This window comes from Saimiri boliviensis (genome assembly GCF_048565385.1).
Source record: "Saimiri boliviensis isolate mSaiBol1 chromosome 19 unlocalized genomic scaffold, mSaiBol1.pri SUPER_19_unloc_1, whole genome shotgun sequence".
NCBI classification, from domain to species: Eukaryota; Metazoa; Chordata; class Mammalia; order Primates; family Cebidae; genus Saimiri; species Saimiri boliviensis.
The window spans coordinates 1,707,431-1,726,424 of NW_027412502.1; the positions used below are offsets into that span (position 1 = coordinate 1,707,431).

General features: G+C 53.8%; 1 pseudogene; it reads right to left on the minus strand.

Annotated features, from left to right (window-relative positions):
- Positions 1-17,358: 17,358 nt before the first annotated feature.
- LOC141583219 (suppressor APC domain-containing protein 2-like) lies at positions 17,359-17,874 on the minus strand (annotated as a pseudogene).
- Between the last annotated feature and the right edge of the window lie 1,120 nt (positions 17,875-18,994).

Below are 18,994 nucleotides of genomic sequence, written 5' to 3' on the forward strand. Positions count from 1 at the left end.
TCATGGAGCTTCTTTGAGGCTAGATTGATGTGACCATCCAGACTTCTCTGGCTAATACCTATTCTTCAACCACATTGGTTACTCTGACATGGGAATTGCCTTCTTTTTCTTGAATAGAAAGGACTTTAAACAATAATCACAAACAAAAAATATTCACAAACGTTATAAACGAATATATGTGACAATACTTGGCTGAAACCAAAAGAAGTTTCAGTAGACAGAATTGTACTATGTTTGAAAATCAAAGAGTTTATGCAGCTTAAAATGTGTATAGACTGCAGTGCCATCTACTGTTTGTGAATGTCGGCGTATTATCAGGAAAACCGTGTATACAGTCACAGTTGTATTTCCTCACCAAGTTCTTCACCAAGAGTGAAGTATGTTTTTGTGCCTTTCGGTTTCAGTTAGAGGCATATTTTGTGCAAGATGTATGTTAATGTGCCTCTACATTATGAATGAATTCTTTCAGTCAGACATTGTCTAAATCATAACTTATGATGCTTGGGAAAAAAATCAACAGTTGAAATTTCATGAAATTCTAATATTTGTATGCCAAAATACGTCCCATTGTTAGGATGGAGGGAGATATGTATTTGTGCTCCCTGAAGTGGAGATTCCTAGTTACTGACCATCTCCATGTTTAGCATTTTTCATGATACTTTCATAAATATGACATTAACAGGAGAGCACTAATATGATTTTACAGATGGAATAACATATTTGTCTGCATTAACTGAAAGAGTGCAAATATTGGTTCGTGGTGACTTGAGCTGACTCCTCCAAAAAGCAGGAATTTATCAACGTATCAGATAAACCCAGTTTCAGAATGATCAAGGAAAAACGTTTAGCTTTTTCTTAAATAGATGACAAAATACCTACATAGAGTGATACTTTAGTTAATGTAGTAAATGTATTTTCCAGACTGACATTCAGCTTAAATATGCCTGCATGTGATTTACTCCATAGGTAACTGATGAACACATTCTTGTCAGATTGGGTACAGATGCTAAACACTATCTGAAGGTCATTCCTAGTCATTTATATTTCTTAGGGTAAAAGTAAAGTGATTCGAACTATCAAAAGACCTTTGAAATAATTTATCAATGTATTAGATAAACTCAGTTTCAGAATGATCAAGAAAAAACGTTAGCCCAAATAATGCAGCTAATTAACAGTGGTACAATTTATAGCCGGGGGATTTAAAATGGACTTAAAGTTCTGTCTTGTGTTTTATTTTTGAACTTGCCGCTTTTGCATTCTGTGAGTTCAGTTTAAAGACAGTTAGTCTAAGTCCATATTCAGCCCTCGGGCTAGAAATCTTGCCTCTGATAATCAGCCACATTATCTGGGCTAACGTTTTTTCTTGATCATTCTGAAACTGAGTTTATCTAGTACATTGATAAATTATTTCAAAGGTCTTTTGATAGTTCAAACCACTTCACTTTTACCCTAAGAAATATAAATGACTAGGAATGACCTTGACATAGTGTTTAGCATCTGTATCCAATCTGACAAGAATGTGTTCATCAGGTACCTATGGAGTAAATCACATACAGGCGTATTTAAGCTGAATGTCAGTCTGGAAAATACATTTACTATATTAACAGAAACATCACTCTGTGTAGGTATTTTGTCATCTATTTAAGAGAAAGCTAAAAAGAATGGAAATCATATGACAGTGACTTAAGTCTTTCTTCAAAGTGCATGTGAGTCTTTTGCAGTACTTCATTCAGCCAAGTATCTGTTCTTTGCTTAGAAGGCAACATCAGAAGGTTAGCATTCATCAAAAACACAGAATTTTATTTTTTTCCTATTTGTGTCTGTTTATTTTAGATAACTGAAACTTCACAGACTTCAACAGCAAACAAAGTTTAAAAAATTCAGTTCTGTACTTTAGCTTCAACTATTTCTATTTTATAATCTATAAGGCTCATGCCATAGTTCAGCACCAACAGGATCCACACAAAACTGTTAAAGCATCTTCTTATTCATCCTGTGTGATAGTTTTTGTTTGTTGTTGTTGTTTTTTAAGGTAAAAGTCCTACTTTCAGACCTTGAAGTGGAATCCCTCTAGTCAGAGTATAAAACTTGGGTTGTACCTTCTTATTTTCATTGAACAGATACAAAAAAAAAAAAAAGGAACTGTGTTCCACCATTGATTTAGGTTGTCCGTCTATATGTTGAATTTATAACACCGAAGGGTCAGAAGGAACATAACAATGCCCTGCCCTATTCTTCCCCTCCATTTTAAAGTTTTAAAAAGGTAACCAGAAAAATGTTTCATTTATTCTTTAAAATAAGGTGCAAAGAAGGATTACAACAACAAACGTCCTCATCCACACCTCCAGCAACATCTCGCTATTTAGCATAATCTACCATGAACGATTCAGGGGCTCACCTAGAGCTATATTGACAGCTCCTGAATGGAGCATGTTTGCTATACCAGAGGCCTGCTCAATGGCAGCGTCTCTCTGTTCAGAGGTCATTACAAAATACATAGAATTTTCAAATGTGGGTTCGACTGAATAAATTTGAATTTATTTAGAAAGAATCAAAATACCTATTTAAAGATTGCAATATATGATAATCATTTTTAAAGGATTTTATTAAACCTGATAGGTTTTTCAGAAATGAATAAAAATCAGTTCTGAAACCAAAGCTGATTTTAAGAAAATTTGAAAATGTAAATCAGTCCTATCCTACCCATAATATAGCTGCTCCAAAACTTTATCTTAAAGAGTCATTTTAAAATCACTATTAAAACATGTAACTGCTATCTTAATGTTTTGAAATTACTTAAAACATTTTAAAATATGAATATCACAGTTTAAAAGAAACCAGGGGAAGGAAAAATAGAGAAAGAAATGCCAATTCCAGTCCAAAGCTTTAGTTGCCAGGTTTTCTAAGAATTACTTTTACCAATGTATGAACTCTTATGAACAGAATGTAAGATGTAAATCCTGAGCCTTTTGTCTAAAGCGACATTATTGACTGCTGTTGTGATGCTCCAGTAATGTAATAAATTATTCAATTGCTGCAAAGTGCTGTTTTTGCCTTAAAATTTTGTGTGTCTTGACGACTATAGTATTAAAGGTATGGAGACTCTGCAAATGCTGGGCACGCTTGGCATGAGATAATGTGTTTTTATGAAATTGTAATATAGCTATGCAAGTGTGTTTATTAAAAGAACACAAACTAATAAAAACGTGATTAAAAGTTATGGGATAAAAATTGTGTAAAGGTTGTGGTAAAAAAAAGTGGATAAAATGTGGAAAAATTTTATAAAAAGTATAAAATTTATGAAAAGGAAGTTAAGAGTGTGCGACCCGCAGAGACCCTTCCCAAAGCAAATGAGAGCGAGGAGTTGTTAAGCCGAGTCCAGGTTTATTGGGGTTTGCGGGCAACTGGAGCGGGAGAGGGAAGAGCTGCACCCAGCAGCTGCCGGAGAGGGTTTTTATAGGGGCGGCGACCTGTTTAGGCAAGGTGTTGTGAAGTGATTGGTGGCGGTTGGGCATGGGCGAAGGGGGAGTATTGTGGAGTGCAGGGATTGGCTTAGCTTTGGCGGGCTAAGGTGGGGAGTACAGGTGAGGTGTTATGGAGTGATTGGTGGAGGTTAAACAAAGAAGAAGGAAGAGCCATGTGGCAAGAGGGGATGGGCTCCGGAGGCGGTCCGCTGGATGTGGGTCCCGGGCATGGGGAATGGGCCCTTTCTACCTAACAAAGAGATTTTTTAAAATCATCATGGGGAAAAATATAAAAATAAAAGCAGTCCCATGTCAGCAAGGCCCGAAGGGGAGCTGGAGTCTCCGCCCCACCATGTCCCTCTCAACCCTTCCCAGTCATGCCTTTATTACTAGCGTAGCAAGACAAGCCCCCCGTCTAATGGGGGGAGACAAACAGACCCTTTGCCACCTTCACCAGGGCTGAATCCTCAAATCTCTGGGTGATGATGGTTGTTATTTAAGAGCCAGAGGCTGCTGGAGTTGATCTGGCCTCCTTCCTCTCACCAAAGCAGCTTCTTCCTCAGGGGGCTCCCATCTTCTTATTCAGAGAGGCAGCTGAGGCAGGACTGTGGCGCTAACTGTGGACCAGGTGAGGGCACGGGCTGCTGGGGTGACACTCCTTCCCCAGTGTACATATTGTATGTGTGTAACGTATATTTTGGCGGTTTTGGGTGCCCCTTGTATCTTACCTGGCAGAGGTTGGAGCTGGTACATGGGGGAGGAGGTTTTAATAATTATTTGCAGCTGGGAAACTTACTTATTGATAGCAGAGGACAGAGGAAGGAGGCGGGGACAGGGTCGTGGCTCCCTGGTGATGCAACTCCTGTTTATTTTGCCTTGTATTTTGGAATAAATGGATTTAGCCACACTGCTCGGCCTGGTGTAGTCCCGTTTCCCTCACTGGGTCCTGGAGTTTGTGCCCCTGAACGAGGAGCCCCAGAGTGTCTGAGCGTGTCCAGCCGGGCTGTTGGGGACCTTCCAGGCCTGTTACCTGTGTGCCGCCTGGTGACACCTGGGGGACTTCCCGGGGACTGCGGTGGCACGTCCGGCCCTGACACCCAGCAGGCTCAGAAGCCAGATCAGCGGTGGCCGGGAAGGCAGGTACCGGCACCCAAGGGCGCTGACTTCCGCCCACCCCAGGCGTCTGTCTTCCACCCCCTGCCTCCCTCTCCTGTCTGTGCCTGGTGGCCTGCGCTGTCTGTCCCTCCAGAGTGCCGGCTGCCCCGCGGGCTCCCTCCAGGCTGAGTTCGTGGCCCTCCTGCCCCCTCGTGGCCAGAGCCGGCTGCACGGGACAAGACCAGCTGAGCTCCAGGGGCTTTCCGGGAACAGTGTTCCTTGGAAAGGGTGGGGCCTTTTCACTGCTCCCAACAGCACCCCAGAAATGGCTTGGCCTTTCCCTTCCCCTGAGCTCCAGAGAGAACACAGTCCACAGGGAACGCATTCCCCATCGTCCAGAAATGGGTTTGACTCTCAGTCGAGGGACAGCAGGAGAGGTAGAGACTGTCAGGCCACAGGGCTGCCTGCGCAGCACCTCGGTGCTTGTCAGGGGACAGGAGGGATAGTGGGGCCTGGGTGACAGGGAGGCTCACTGGAAGTGGCGCACTTTGGAGAGGCAGTGTCAGGGGACAGCTTTCTCTTGTTCGGACACATGACTCCACCACAAGGACATCACATTGACTGATTCCCAGTGCCAGAGGCGAGGCGGTCAGCCACGTGGAGGTGTGTGTATATATGTGAGTATTTATAGCTATTTCTTGAACAGGGCAGGAGCATGCCACAGAGAGGGACGGTCACACCTGGATGTGTCAGCTTACCACTACAACAGACTAAGTCACAGATGAAGGGGGCTGCCTTTGGGGCTGGGGATTCACAGAACAGCCGCCCAGGCCAGCATCGCACCACATGGTAGAGCAGGAGCTGGGGATCATCTGGGCGATGGAGCTGGCTCTGAGGCTCTGGCTGCTGAGTGGCTGCACAGACCCTGCCAGAGGCAGAAGAGACTGTCAGCCTTTGGGACCCAGGCCCAGGCCTGTGGCTGCAGAGAGGCAGCGTCTCCCTGGCGTACGACCTTCAGCTCCTCCCGGGCTCCCAGCAGCCAGGAACGCCCACGGTCAGCACAGGCACCTGGGCGGACGGTGAGGGTCCGGCTGCCCGCCAGCAAAAGGAGCACATGCTTTTGGGCTGTCACTTGGAAGAAGTGTCCGGAGGAAGCGTGCCCGCCGTCAGGGAGGCCGAAGCAGAAGCCTCCGTCCAGGGCTCCTGGGGATGGGGGCATTGGGTCCACTGGCCTGAGCTGGCTCCCCACCCTGGGGATTCCCCGTGGGCAGCAGGAACCTGGGGCCTGCCCTCAGCACCCACCTCTGTGTGAGAACAGCACGAGCCCGCCGTCCAGCTGGGCCTGCGTGAAGCTGCACACCTCAGTGCCCGGCACCCCCCACAGCACTACGTGCCCGCTACTGGGCTGCCTGATGGTGTAGACCAGGTCCTCAGGCCCGGAGTCACCATCCGTGCTCCTCGGAGCCTCCGCAGGGATGGGCACCGTGGCCTCCTCCCACATCTGGGGACACGGGTCTGTGACGGTTCTGCCCTGCCATGCTCACCCACCCCCTTGTCCCCAGCCTGGGCAGCCACCAGGACTCCAACCCCACTGCAGGTCAGGCCTCAGCTGGCATCGAGGCTGGCACCACTCCGGCTCCCCTGCACAAGGGGACCTCCCCGACTTCACCTTCCCTGTCACCCCAGGGAAGGCCCCAGGGAAGGCCACCCTCCAGGCCCAGCCTCCCTGCTCTCCATCTGGCCTAGTCCGCATGTCCCTCAAGGCCAGCTTGTGTCCCCTGCCCAGGAAGGCCCCAGCTCTCACCCTCACCAAGTTCTCACCCCCCAGAAACCAACTCTGACCAACAGTGCTTCCTAATTGGCCTCGCTGGTGGCGCCGGGGTCTCCTTTCAGGCCCTCCATGTGTGTCTGGCAGGGGCTGGGCATGGTGGGAATGGTGATTTTGGAAATGGGCCCTCCTTCCAGCTGAGGGAGGGGTGGGACGCGCCGAGAGTGGGACGTCTGGAGAGGTGGGACGCATGGGGGCTGATGGCTGGCAGTGTCCTCGGCACAGAAGCAGTGCTGGGATGGGCCGGGTGCTTCCAGAGCAGTTCCAGGCCCTGCTCATGCTGGGCGAAGGGGACCCCTCTTCAGGCCTCCCATGTGCAAGGAGAGCAGGCGCCAGTTCCTGAGGTCCTGAGGTCTGGTCTTGCTCAGCAGTGCCAGCATGGGGCTCACATGCCCGGAGAATGGAGCCCTTTGGCATTCCTGGGCCCTCTCCCCTGGCCCCAGGGAGCCCTCAGGCCCAGCCCTGGCAGTAGGGGCCTTAATGTGGGGGGCAGGGCCCCAGCGCTGGGCTCCTGGAGCAAACACGGGTGGATGGCCCCACCTGGTGGCCGCGCTGCCACACAGCCGTCCCGGCCCGTGGTTCCTGAGCGCTGTGTCCCACTCACTCTTCAGCGGCCTCCCCACCACCAGGCCGCCCTCTACGGGCACATCCTAGACCACCAAAACCCCCCAGTGCCCCACATCGGAGACAGCCCAAGTCAGCCCTCTGCGGAACCTTCAGTGGCTCCTGACCACGGAGGATGCCCCCAAGAGGCTGGCGGTCAAAGCCCTGCCGTGTGGGCTTAGTAAACGCACGCCACTTCTGTTCCAGCAGAACTACATGTGCAGTCATGACAGGTTCCAGCCCATGTCCGGGCCTCTACTTCCACCCCTGCCGAATGGGGGCCCTGCTCTGCTGGGGCACAAGGGGCAGGAGTTTGGGAAGCCAGGCCATGCCTTCACTTGCTGGGGTGAAGGTGGGAAGCTTAACGACTCCCGCCCTGGCACCTGCCCTTAAGGGCTTGTAAGTGATTCTGGCAGGTGTTCTGGTCCTGAGCCACAGGAGAAGAAACAGCAGAGCCACGTGTGGCCGCTCAGAAGTCTGCCTGCCGTGCCTGCGAGTGTCCAACAGCAAAACCTCCCGCCTTGCTCTGCTTCAGCACAATCTCACATCTCTCCTTCCAGCCACCGTGTGAGGCACGCGGCAGCTCCCCATTTGCAGAGGAGGAAACTGAGGCTCAGAGAGGGGGAGCTCTGTGCCAGGAGGGAGGGGATGCTGGCCTCTTTCTCGAAGCAGACATGGGGGGGTGGTCCCAGGGATGCTCTCACCTGCAGGCCAGTGTTTGTGGCGAGGACAGGGGGTTGGTTGTTGGCAAGCAGGACGGTGACAGTGAAGGCCACAGGATGGCTCTGGTGGTCCGTCTCAGAGGCATCCACCATCAGGACAAAACTGTCTGTCAGTGTCTCGCTCCCATCATGCACGTAGCGGATGAGCTGCTCTTCCACCTAGGGGCAGGCCCAGGGCTGGCGGTCAGGCCCCAGCAGCACCCTCCGTGTCCTGCCGTTGGGTGCAGGAGGAGACTGACTCTTTCAGGGCCTCTGTTTCCACTGTGGAAATGGGGAGAACAAGCTCCAGCTCCCGGAGGAGTTGTGAGGAAGAAAGCAGACGCAGTGTGGAAAGCAGAGGTGCTTCTGACACGCGACCCCCGACTCCTCTGTGTAAACCCCAGATGGGAGTCCCGGGGCTCCCTTCACTGGCGCCCAGAGCTGGCTGCAGCCCTGGGCCTCTCACAGCCACAGCTCTCTCCAGGAGAAGGCGCTGAGGGTCCTGGCTTGAGGTCTGTCCTCCTTCTGCAGGGCCCTGCAGGCTAAGGCCAGGGGTGCAGGTACAGGACCCTTTCAGGGATTTGCCTGAAAATCCCAGGTTGGCTCAGAGATCTCTAAACCCGTCTGGGGGCTGGGCTGTGAGCCTACAACATGGGGAGACCCCTGAGAACAACAGGTGGCATGTCTGCTCCTGGGGAGCTGTGGGTCCCGAGGGTGAAGCTTCCACCCAAACCAGGGACAGAGCCCCACCCCCAACCTGCTGAACTTACTTTGTGACTCTGAACAAGCAGGCTCCTCTCTCTGAGCCCAGGGCTTTCCCCTGGATCCATGGGGGTCTGATGCAGCTCAGGGGTTTCTGCACTAAGTTCCAGGAAGGGAGGCAGCCTCGCTGACAACCCAAACCGTTAGGCCGTGGGAGATCTGCACGTGGGCCTGTCGAAGCAGGAGTAATGGCTGGAGGCCTGGCTAATGCCAGGGCTGGCACAGTGGCGGGCTCTTCCACAGGCTGGGAGCCGGCCTGGGCCTGGGGAGGAGCTGAGTGAGGGGCAGGAATGCTCAACAGGACAGGATCTGTCCCTGCGGAGTCCACCCCTGCCACCAGGCCACCTTGACACCTTGACAGCAGCCCTACAGCCATGACCCTACATCAGAGACAATCACGGCTTCATCGGCAATGCTGGCTTTTGGGGGGCGCTTTATTGAAGGGGGTTTGCTTAGGCTGTGAGAAAGTCGGGGGGGTTGGAGAGGGAGAGAACAGTGGGGGGTGGGAGATCGGGAGACAGGAACAAATATCTGGTGTTCTCAGGGAGCTGTCTGTCCCTGCAGACTTCTCTCTCTCCCCTCCTGGCGTCAGAGCCACTGGTGGGTGACTGCCCCCTGGCCTGATGTGGGGAAGCTCGCTGCTGTTGGGGTGAGTGAGAACACCATGACCTCTGTGCCCAAAGAGTGACGTGAGACAGTCCCTGCTTTTCTCTGAGCCTCAATTTCCTCATCGGTAAGATGGGAATGTTGGACAGGTGTGGTGGCTCACACCTGTTATCCCAGCACTTCGGAAGGCCAAGGCAGGAGGACTGCTTGAGCCCAGGGGTTCGAGACCAGCCTGGACAACACAGTGAGACCTCGTCTCTAAAAAAAGTAATACTCTGGTGTGGTGGTGTGCACCTGAAGTCCCAGCTACTCAGGAGGCTGAGGTGGGAAGATCGCTTGACCCTCAGAGGTTGAGGCTGCAGCGAGCCGAAATTGCTCCAGCCCTGGGGGACATGGAAAGACCTCATCTCAATAATAAAAAATGAGTGGGTAGCGGGGACCGTTTCCTGACCTGCAGGGCTGCTGTGGGCTGCAGGACTGACAACATAGTTAGTGGCACGCTGGGATGTCCCTGGAGGAAAGAGCTGGCCTCTCCTGTTTGGAATTATGGACCCTCCTAAGAAGCAGAGAGAGCTGGGAACCCTTGCCCCATGGAAAGCTAAGGACAAAACTGTTCATACAAAGTCAGTTCATTCAAACACTTTTCCTACAAACTCAGTAGGAAGAGTAATACGGTAATTTCGAATCCCGGCCTATGCCCGCAGCTGGAGGAAGAGTCTTAGCTCTGGAAGCCTCTATAGAACTGACAGCTGGGGCAGAGGGCCTGTTGGAAGCAAGAGGAGAGCTGAATGGGGTGGGAGTCAGGGTGAGGCAGTGAAGGAGCAGAGAGACCAGGGAGGGACCAGGCTCCAGGCCAGACCCACAGCCTCTTGTTCATTTGCTCCTGGCCTTGAATAGAACAGAGCTCAGTGTGGCACCCGTCCCCATCCTGTGCTCACTTCCTTTCCCACAAGTGCCACTGGCCCAGGTCTTCAAGGTAGGGGACTTGGAGGCGGCGGCAGTAGCCATGCTGGGCTCCTGGTCTCCGCCACCTCGGCCAGGTCTGTGGGAGTGGCCGTGTGCACGTGTGTGTGCCCTCATCTGTCTGTGCCAGTAAGTGTGGACGTCATGGCTATTTCCAACTCCCTCAGCAGCCCAGGAAGAGCCCCAAGCCCTGCTTTGAGGGTGCTCCCAGCCTGCGTGGGGGGCTACGCTTGGGCTACTGTGAGCGCGATGACAGATGTGGTATCCAGCTCCTTCGGAGCTGTGTGGGAGGCCCCCACAGAGAGCCAAGCATGGGAGGAGACTGGACTTGAGCTGATGCTGGAAGGACAGGCAGAGAAGGAAGGAGGTGACCTTCCAGTCTGAGGGTCAGAGTGAGAGCAGGGCATACAGGGATGGTGACTCCCACACCTCTTCCCTGGCCTGGCATTGCTGACTTTGAAAGGCAGAATGTGAGGGGTTGAAGTGGGACCCAGATGGGTGTACCTGGCAGGGAGGGCTTGTGTGTTACTGGGTGGGGGGGCTCAGAACTGATGGGCGTGTCTTAGTGAGCAGGGCCAAAGGGGCACCAGGTACAAGAAATTGAAGCAGGGTAGATCCTGCTGCCTCTGAGGATGGCTTGGGGGGACCAACAGTGATCAGGACAGGTGCTGAGCCTTGTGTGCACCTCTGTGCTGCCCCAGGCCTCTGGAGCAGGGCAGTGCCCCGGGGCCAGCACCCTTGGCCCAGCCCACCCAGACTCACTCGATAAAACTGTTCCAGAGCCAAGTGGAACTGAGCCTCCCTCCCTACGCCCGCCCACCCAGGCAGGACAAGAAGGGCCTTTTAGTGCTGCCCCCTGGGGGCCCGGGGATGGGCCGCACCAGGTGGGCCTGGCGGCTGGCGATGACGGTGGGAGGGGAGTAGGGTGTGTGTGGCGCTCACGGAGGAAGTGTATAGGCTGCGTCTGGGAACTGGGCGTGCTGCACATTGTCGGTTCTGAGAAGGGATTTGAGAATGGCTCTCAGTTGAAGCCCAAGGACGTGGGAGCGTTGGAATCCCTCCTTGGCTGGAGGCTGGGCCTGGATGAGCTGACCGCCCCGGTCACCCTGGATGCTCCCTTCCCATCTCCCTGGAGGCCCAGCCCTTCCCTCAGGCCCTGAAATCTTAGGGGATCTGGTCCCTGCAGACAGGAACAGGGAGCCTGAGGATCCAGCACTGATTCACCCCGGGGGGGTCCTCCATTGACTCACTTCCCTTCCAGAAACCCCGTGATGCCCTCTCTGAGAGCTGGCTGCTCCATCTGAAGGGGAGAAGGGTGTGGCCTGGGCCCTGGTGAAGGAGGCTCAGGCCCTTCCTTGCTCCACCTTGCTCTTGGGAATGGTCCCGAAGAGGTAGCTGAGGCACTGAATCACGCATGGGAGGTGATGATGGGTGTGCCCTGAGGCTGCAGTTCTCATGGCATACCTCTCCAAAAGCAAACTTCCATTCAGCCTCAGCTGGGTCAAGCATCCGTGCTGGGACGAGGAGGTGTGGCAGTGGTGGTCCAGGGCTATCTGTAGGACAAGCCCCCGCTGGGGGGACAGGGTATCTGAGGGGCACCAGCTCTGCCTCTAGGAGGCTGAGAGGGTGGTGAGTGGGTGTCCCGCCTGTCACCAACAGGAGCAGGGAGAGAAGGGCAGAAAGAGAGCAGAGTGGCAGATAGACAGATCGGTCCACAGGGGAGCAAGTGGAGGGAGAAGGGGCAGAGCTGGGGAGCAGCTGGAGGGGTGTGTGGGGCTCCTTACGGGAAGGGTAGGGTGACACTTGCCTTGTTTCCTTCCTTGCAGCACTGCCCATTCCTGGCCCAGGGCATCTGAGGCTGCAGGACCCACTTCTCACTGGGTCCCTTTGGGCTCCAACATGGCCACCTCAAACTTGTCTGGCAAATGAAGTCTGGCCAGCATTGGGGTGGCCCCACTGGGTGTCTCAGACACTCCAAATGGGCAAAGCAACGCCCTAGGCCATCCATGCCTGGGTCGCCTGCCCTTGCTCCAACTGGAGAGCCTTGGCTAGCTAGAAACCCCATAACCTGAGATAGCGGGGTCCGTGTCCACCCCAGGGGAGATCCCTGGCAACCCCAGCCTGTGGTGAGAGAAGCGCAGCCTGCTTGACTCCTGATCTGGGGCCACTTCTGGCTCCTCCTGTCCTTTTTCCCTCCCTGAGGAACCCCTCTAGTTCCGCCAGGCTGGATCAGGGTCTCAGGCCCCTCACTCACCTGCGGATGCAAGTCTGGCCATCATAGCCAGGGTCCAAGCCAGGGCCAGGGCAGGGGCTGGAGGTGGGGCACAGCCCAGACTGCACCCCGGCGGGCTGAGCGACAGGACTTTTGAGATGTGATGGGCGGGCTCCAGGTCCATGCGGGGTTATGGTTTCTCTTGAAACCATAGAGACCTGGGTTTGAATCCCAGCTCTCCTATTTGGCTGTCAAATGTTGAAGTCCCCTCACCTCTCTGTGGCAGTTTCCTCATTTGTGAAATTGAGTTGATGAGGATTAAATGCTTTAATGTACCTCAAGTGCCTAGCCCAGGGCCTGGCATACAGTAGGTGCTCAATAAATGCTTATTCTTTCTCCTCTGACTCTGTCATTCTGCACATCCCTATGATTTGTGGTTTACATACAGCTTTCCACATATCACCTCCCTTGTGGCAAAGCTTGAACCTTCCCCTCCAGAGGCTGCTGCATACAGTTGGTGCAATAAATGCCTGCTGTGGTTGACTAAGAAACCAGTTGCTGCTGTTCTGTGGGGATCTGGGCAAACCTAGTACTTCCATCCGGGTACCCTGGGAGGCCTGGGATGAAGACTGTGCCAGGCTGGCCTCAGTGGCGGTGAAGCTATTGATTCCAGAACTTGTCCCTTGTTTTTCCTTCTCAAGTCAGCAGGACATTTGGTCCTCGTTAGGGGCTAACTACTGGACAGATATGGGCCTGGGGCTGAGGGGCTGTTGGAAGACTGTGTTTGGAGGAAAAGAGCTTTCTTTTCAGGAATGAGAAAAAGAAGAGAGAAGGCTTCTGCTCTATGAATCAAAAATTTGGGTGAAGGTCTCCACTGGCCCCATCTCCCCACTCTTTCTCCTCCCCATCTTCCCTGTTCTCCACCTACACAGATGTCTGCAGAGCCTCCAGATAGGGCGCTCCTGCCCACAGCTGAGATTCGTCGGGATTAGCTGGGAGCCTCCCCCTGCCTTGTTGCTGGCTCCACAGAGAAACACAGGCCTGGAAGATAATGGCAACCAGCAGGGCGGCAATAATCTGGCTCCAGCATCTCTGCTGGGGCTTCCCAGTTTACCAAACGTTCACGTGGTCTCTTGACAACCTTGGGAAGTGTGCGTGTTGGGAGACAGCGTCCCTGCTTCCAGATGAGGAAAAAGAAAAACAAGGGTGATTTAGATGATGTGCAATGATCCTGTTTCTGTTGCTGAGGCTGGAACGTGGTGACAGCCATGGCTGACTGCAGCCTTGACCTCCCAGGCTCAAGCGATTCTCCCACTAAAACCTCCTGAGCAGCTGGGACCACAGGCACGTGCCATGATGTCCAGCTATTTTTTTTTTTCTCATAAATAGAGATAGGACCTCACTATATTGCCCAGACTGGTCTGCAATTCCTGAGCTCAAGCTATCCTTCCTCCTCAGCCTCCCAAAGTGCTGAGATTACAGGCATGAAGCACTCTACCCAGCCCGTATGTTTCTTGAACTCCTGACCTCAGGTGATCTGCCCACCTCAGCCTCTTAAAGTGCTGGGATTACAGGCGTAAGCCACTGTGCACCGCCCCATCTCTTTGTTTTATAGTGAAAATAATATTTTGTGAAAAGTACTGTGTGTTCTTTACACATTTAAGATTACACTATTAAAAGCTGAGATCTCAGTTTTTAATAGTATTGCAAATCTGCCTCTTTTTTTTTTTTTTTTTTTTATAGATGGAGTCTCCCTCTGTCTCCCAGGCTGGAGTGCAGTGGAGCAATTTCGGCTCACTGCAACCTCCACATCCTGGGTTCAAGCGATTCTCCTGCCTCAGCCTCCTGAGTAGCTGGGACTACAGGTGCATGCCACCATACCTGGCTAATGTTTTGTATTTTTAGTAGAGATAAGGTTTCACCATGTTAGCCAGGATGGTCTTGATCTTCTGACCTCGTGATCCGCCCACCTTAGCTTCCCAAAGTGTTGGGATTACAGGCATGAGCCACTACGACCAGCCTATGTATTTTTTTTCCGTATTTTCAGAAATCTCTTTGTTTCTCTCTCTCTATAAAGCATTGTTACTTTATGTTCTCTCTGATAATTCCAGTGTCTGTGTCTGCAGAGTCTACCTGTTGTTTCTGCTGGGTCTCAGCGTGTATTGTTTCCTTGCGGTGTTTTTGAGTTTTGAAAACTGGAGATCTCATTTTCTTTTCTTTTCTTTCTTTCTTTTTTCTTTCTCTTTTTTTTAGAGATGGGGGTCTCTCCCTACATTGCCCAGGCTGGTCTCAAACTCCTGGCCTCAAGTGCCGGGATTCCAGGCATGAGTTACCATGCCCAGTCGAGATGTTCCTTTTCCTTGGAACTTGAGCAACACAAAATCCTGAGGCCTGGTGGGTTGTGTACCCCTGGGGCAGATTCTCAACCAGGCACACTTCTGCCCCCAAGGACACATTTCAACATCCCGAGACATTTCTGGGTGTCACAGCTGTGTGTGCACACACATGTATGTCCCTGCACATGATATGGGCACTTCAGGGATAGAGACCAGGGATGCTGCTCATATCCTGCAGGAAGACTGACCCACCAGTGTCACCAGGGTGGGCTCCAGGCAGGATTTGCCTGTGCCTCTGCCAGCCACCTAGACCCTGCCACCCGGGACCACTCTACCTTCTCCCCTCATGGTCTCCAAGGCCACACTGTAGCCTGATTTCAAGCTGTAACTTGGAGGACCAATTTTTCTTCACCTTGCATGGAACCCCAAGGCTGAGAGGCAGTTGTTCCAGAGGTGCCAGCTCATCTCACGTTTCTGCTTTAGCTGCAGGGTCCAGCTCTGTGTGGGTGGTCTCCTGATGAAGTCACCCTGGGACAGACACTGTTCTGTCTCCTGCTTCCAGTCCTGTAAAATTGCCGGGAAACCCCAGGGCATGGGAGGCATCCTCAAAGTCAGATGTGGGCAGGCCCTGGTGGGCAGACCCCAGCCTCCTATCAGGGAGGGAGGATTCTCCTGGTCTGCCGCTGGCCTACCCACTGTGCTGCCGTCCACCTGGTGCTGGGGCTGTGGGGCACAGGCCTTCAGGACCCGCTTCCTTTCCTGCCAGGAGGTCCAGTCCTGGTGTCTTTATGTCCCCAGGAAAGCCCACTACCATCCTCAGGGGAGGAGGGCAGCTGCATGCTGGGCTGGCTTGGGCCTGTTCTGGGACACCCCTGCAGACCGGGTGCAGGTGGGGGCATGGCTCTGTGGGATTGCAGTGGGCAGATGAGTGTGGAGCTGGATTCCGGAAAGGAATTGACCACTGCCTCTTAGGACCCCTCTTCTGAGACAGGGGTGCCTTGTGGGACAGTGCTCCAAAGTGCCCTGGGCACGAGGGGTCCCTGCACCCCCCACACACTGATGTTGCACTGGGGTCCCTGCACCCCCCACACACTGACTCTGCATTAGGGTCCCTGTGTCCCCTTCATACTGACCCCTCATTGTGGTCCCTGCACCCCACAAACACTGACCTTGCATTGGAATCCCTGTACCGCCCCACACACTGAGCCCGCATTGGGGTTGCTTCACCCCCCACACTGACCCTGTGGTCTGCACAGGGTCCCTGTGCAGGGATCCTGGACTGCAGAACCCATCCGTGATGTTGCCATGCCCTGGCTCTGGTGGCACTCAGTACCTCCAGGCCGGGCTCGGCAGGTTCCCCCAACCAGTACCTACCCCAGCACACCAGGAGTAGGCCTGGGCGGGGGGCAGGGAGTGATACCCAAGGGGACCTGCCCCAGCATCCTCCTGTACACTGGGGGTTCTCATTGTCTTTGGCTCAGGGAAGTGGCTTCTCCTGAAACCTGGGTTGGGCATGGCATAAAAAGGGGGGTGAGCAGGACCCCAGACCTTAGGAATCCTGAGTGGGGGGCAGAAAGACAGGCTCTGCCTCTGATGTATCTGGGAGCTGTCTGGGGGCACAGAGTGACCCCCTTCCTGGGGACGGGCCCTCCTGGGGAGATAGGCTCACAGGTTGTTGTGTGGGACTCAGCGTGGGGCAGCATCCTGGCCAGGATGAGGAAGGCCAGGACAGGGCTGGGGGCTCTGCGGGAGGCACACGCATGCCAAGCTCCCTGATCTGCTGCAGCCAGACTCCCTCAGCCTTGGCCGGGACCAGAAATCCGACGGCCATCCCTGCCAGGCTAGCATACCCCCGCTTAGAGGCCACCCCACCCCCCATCTGCTCCCATCCAAGCAACAGCCACCCTGTCCTGGTGCCCTGGGAAGGGGAAAGCTGGCCTTGGACCCGCATCGCAGCCTCCCGCACCCTCTGCGGGCCGTTTTCGGAGGTGCAGCCTGGCGTGAGCGGCGCCTTTCCCTGGAGAGGGGGCCCAGGGCAGCACCGCTGGAAACCGCTGGAAACCGCTGGAAGCCGCTGGGGTGGCCAGAGATCTGCTAACTCATCGAGGGTTCACCCCACCCCGTGTCCACTGACCGCGGCAGCAGTAGCTGCAGGCTATGCAGACTCAAGAGAGCCCCAGCCCATGTCAACACCAGGGGCCAAAACCGAGTCCAGGGCTCGGCGCGAGGTCAGCCTGGGGCTGGCCTGGGGAGCCCGATGGCAAGGGGGCCAGGAAGGCGCCAACTCAGGGACTGCGCCTGGGCCTGCCGGGGGTCTCCAGACAGAGAGGATGAGTGTGACGGGGTGCCTGCTGTCGCAGGGCTGAGTGCCAGGCCGGCCCTGGGGGCCCTGGGGCTAGATGAAGGTGGAGTCCAGAGCCCCCCTCGTCCTGCTGGCTCAGGATGGGGCCTCAACAGCTGCTTAATGGGCGTGACTCCTCCTGCTCCAGCTGCGTGATGCGCTCCCTCTTCTTGGCCACCTCCTGGGTGAGGAGTCGGTTCTGCTCCTTTGGCATGAGGATGGTCTGCTGCTGCCAGCACGGGCGAGGTGGACGTCAGGGCAGGGCAGGGGGGCCCAGAGGAGGAGTGGGCAGGGCCCGGCTGGCACAGGCCGCAGCCAGCAGCTCCCCCAGGCCCCGGGACATCTCGTGTCCCTTGGACAGTAGCCCCCCAGTGGCCAGGGACTCCCTGTGGCCCCAAAGTCCGTGCAGCCTCCGCTCTGGCCCAGGCGCGCCGCGCTCTGGGGCTACTAGGGCTCTGCGGGGCAGGGCATCGCCTGGTCAGGTGACACAGCTGCTCCGGGCTGTGGGTCCGCACTGCTGGGGCCGGTCGGAGAGCACGCATGCCCAGGGGCAGGGCCTTCCTCTCCAGGACAGGCCATGGCTAGTAGGGGGGCACCGACACCAGGAGCTGCAGCCGCGGCAGAGGCGGCAGCCGCGGCTGGTACCCTGGGGTGCCGTGGCGTGCTTGGGGCCCGGGGCTCCATCAGCCTCAGCAGCGAGGTGCGCAGGCCGGCCACGCAGTGCTTGAAGATCAAGTCGCTGCTGGCCGGGGCAACCTGGCACAGACCCTGGAGCACCCCGCGGAGCAGCTCGCGCGCGTCAGCATTCTGTCAGTGGGACTCGATCTTGCGCAAGTGCAGCAGCCGCTGGTCGTCCAGGATGTGGAACAGGGTGCGCTGGCTCTGCAGGAAGGCTCGGAGCAGTCCCTCCTTGCTGGGCAAGGGGCCAGGCTCGGAGGGAGGCAGTTAGCCCTGCTCAGCCATCATAGTTTGGGTCTCCTCTCCACCCGCCTTTGTTCCCGCGTGGCCCCATGGCTGGGCCGTCTCGGTGCGCTCCTGTATTTATTTTTAATAGATAATAAAATAATAAAATGGATTGTGTTGCCCAGGCTGGTCTCAAATTCCTTGGCTCAAGGGATCCTCCCACCTTGCCCTCCAGAGCGTTAGAATTACAGGTGTGAGCTGCTGCACTGGACAAAGAGAAATTTTATAGGCAGAACACTGTTGAGCCTTGCCATGGCATGATAATGTGGTTTCATTTTAATTTCTCCCCGTCAAATGTTTCTCTTTTTTAAAATTATTGTTTTTGGCCAGGCGTGGTAGTGTAAGCCTCTAATTCCAACACTTTGAGAGGCTGAGGCAGGAGGATCCATTGAGCCCAAGAGTTTGAGGTTACTGAAGCTATGATTTCACCACTGCACCCCAGCCTGGGCAAAGAGTGAGACCCTATCTCTATGCTTTTTTAATTTACATAATTGTACATAATTATAATTGTACATAATAATTATACATATTGTGATGTTTCAGTACGTGTACCTCCAAATGTTTCTGGGTGTGGGTATGAAGGGTCTCTGTTTCCTGATAATCATCACACAGTGTTGATTTTTACGTATCAATCCTTTTTCATGTTAATGTCAACTGAGAGGAAATGTTTGTAGATCATAAGCAGAAATACAGTTTGTTCAATCGGCAGTCATTTATCATCTCTTGGTATGTGCCAGATCCTTGTTTATCAGGGTTGGAGCTCTCTATCCTTGAGGAATTGCCCTCTATTTATTTGAAAGCACTTATAAAACTAGAGAGTAACTGTCAAGGAGGAGGACTTGTTATGTGCAGTGAGGACAGGGAGTCGAGCTTCTGAATTCTTAGTACACATTGGAAAGCTCAAAATATGTTTGCTGAGACATGGAATGAACTTCAATGCCCATCAGTAGTGGACTGTGTAGAGAAAATGTGGTACGTATGCACCATGGAATACTACACAGCCATAAAAACAATCGTATCTTTCACAGCAAGGATGGAGCTGGACACCATTATTCTAGGCGAACTAATGCGACAATAGAAAACTGAATGCCAGCCAGGCATGCTGGCTCACACCTGTAAT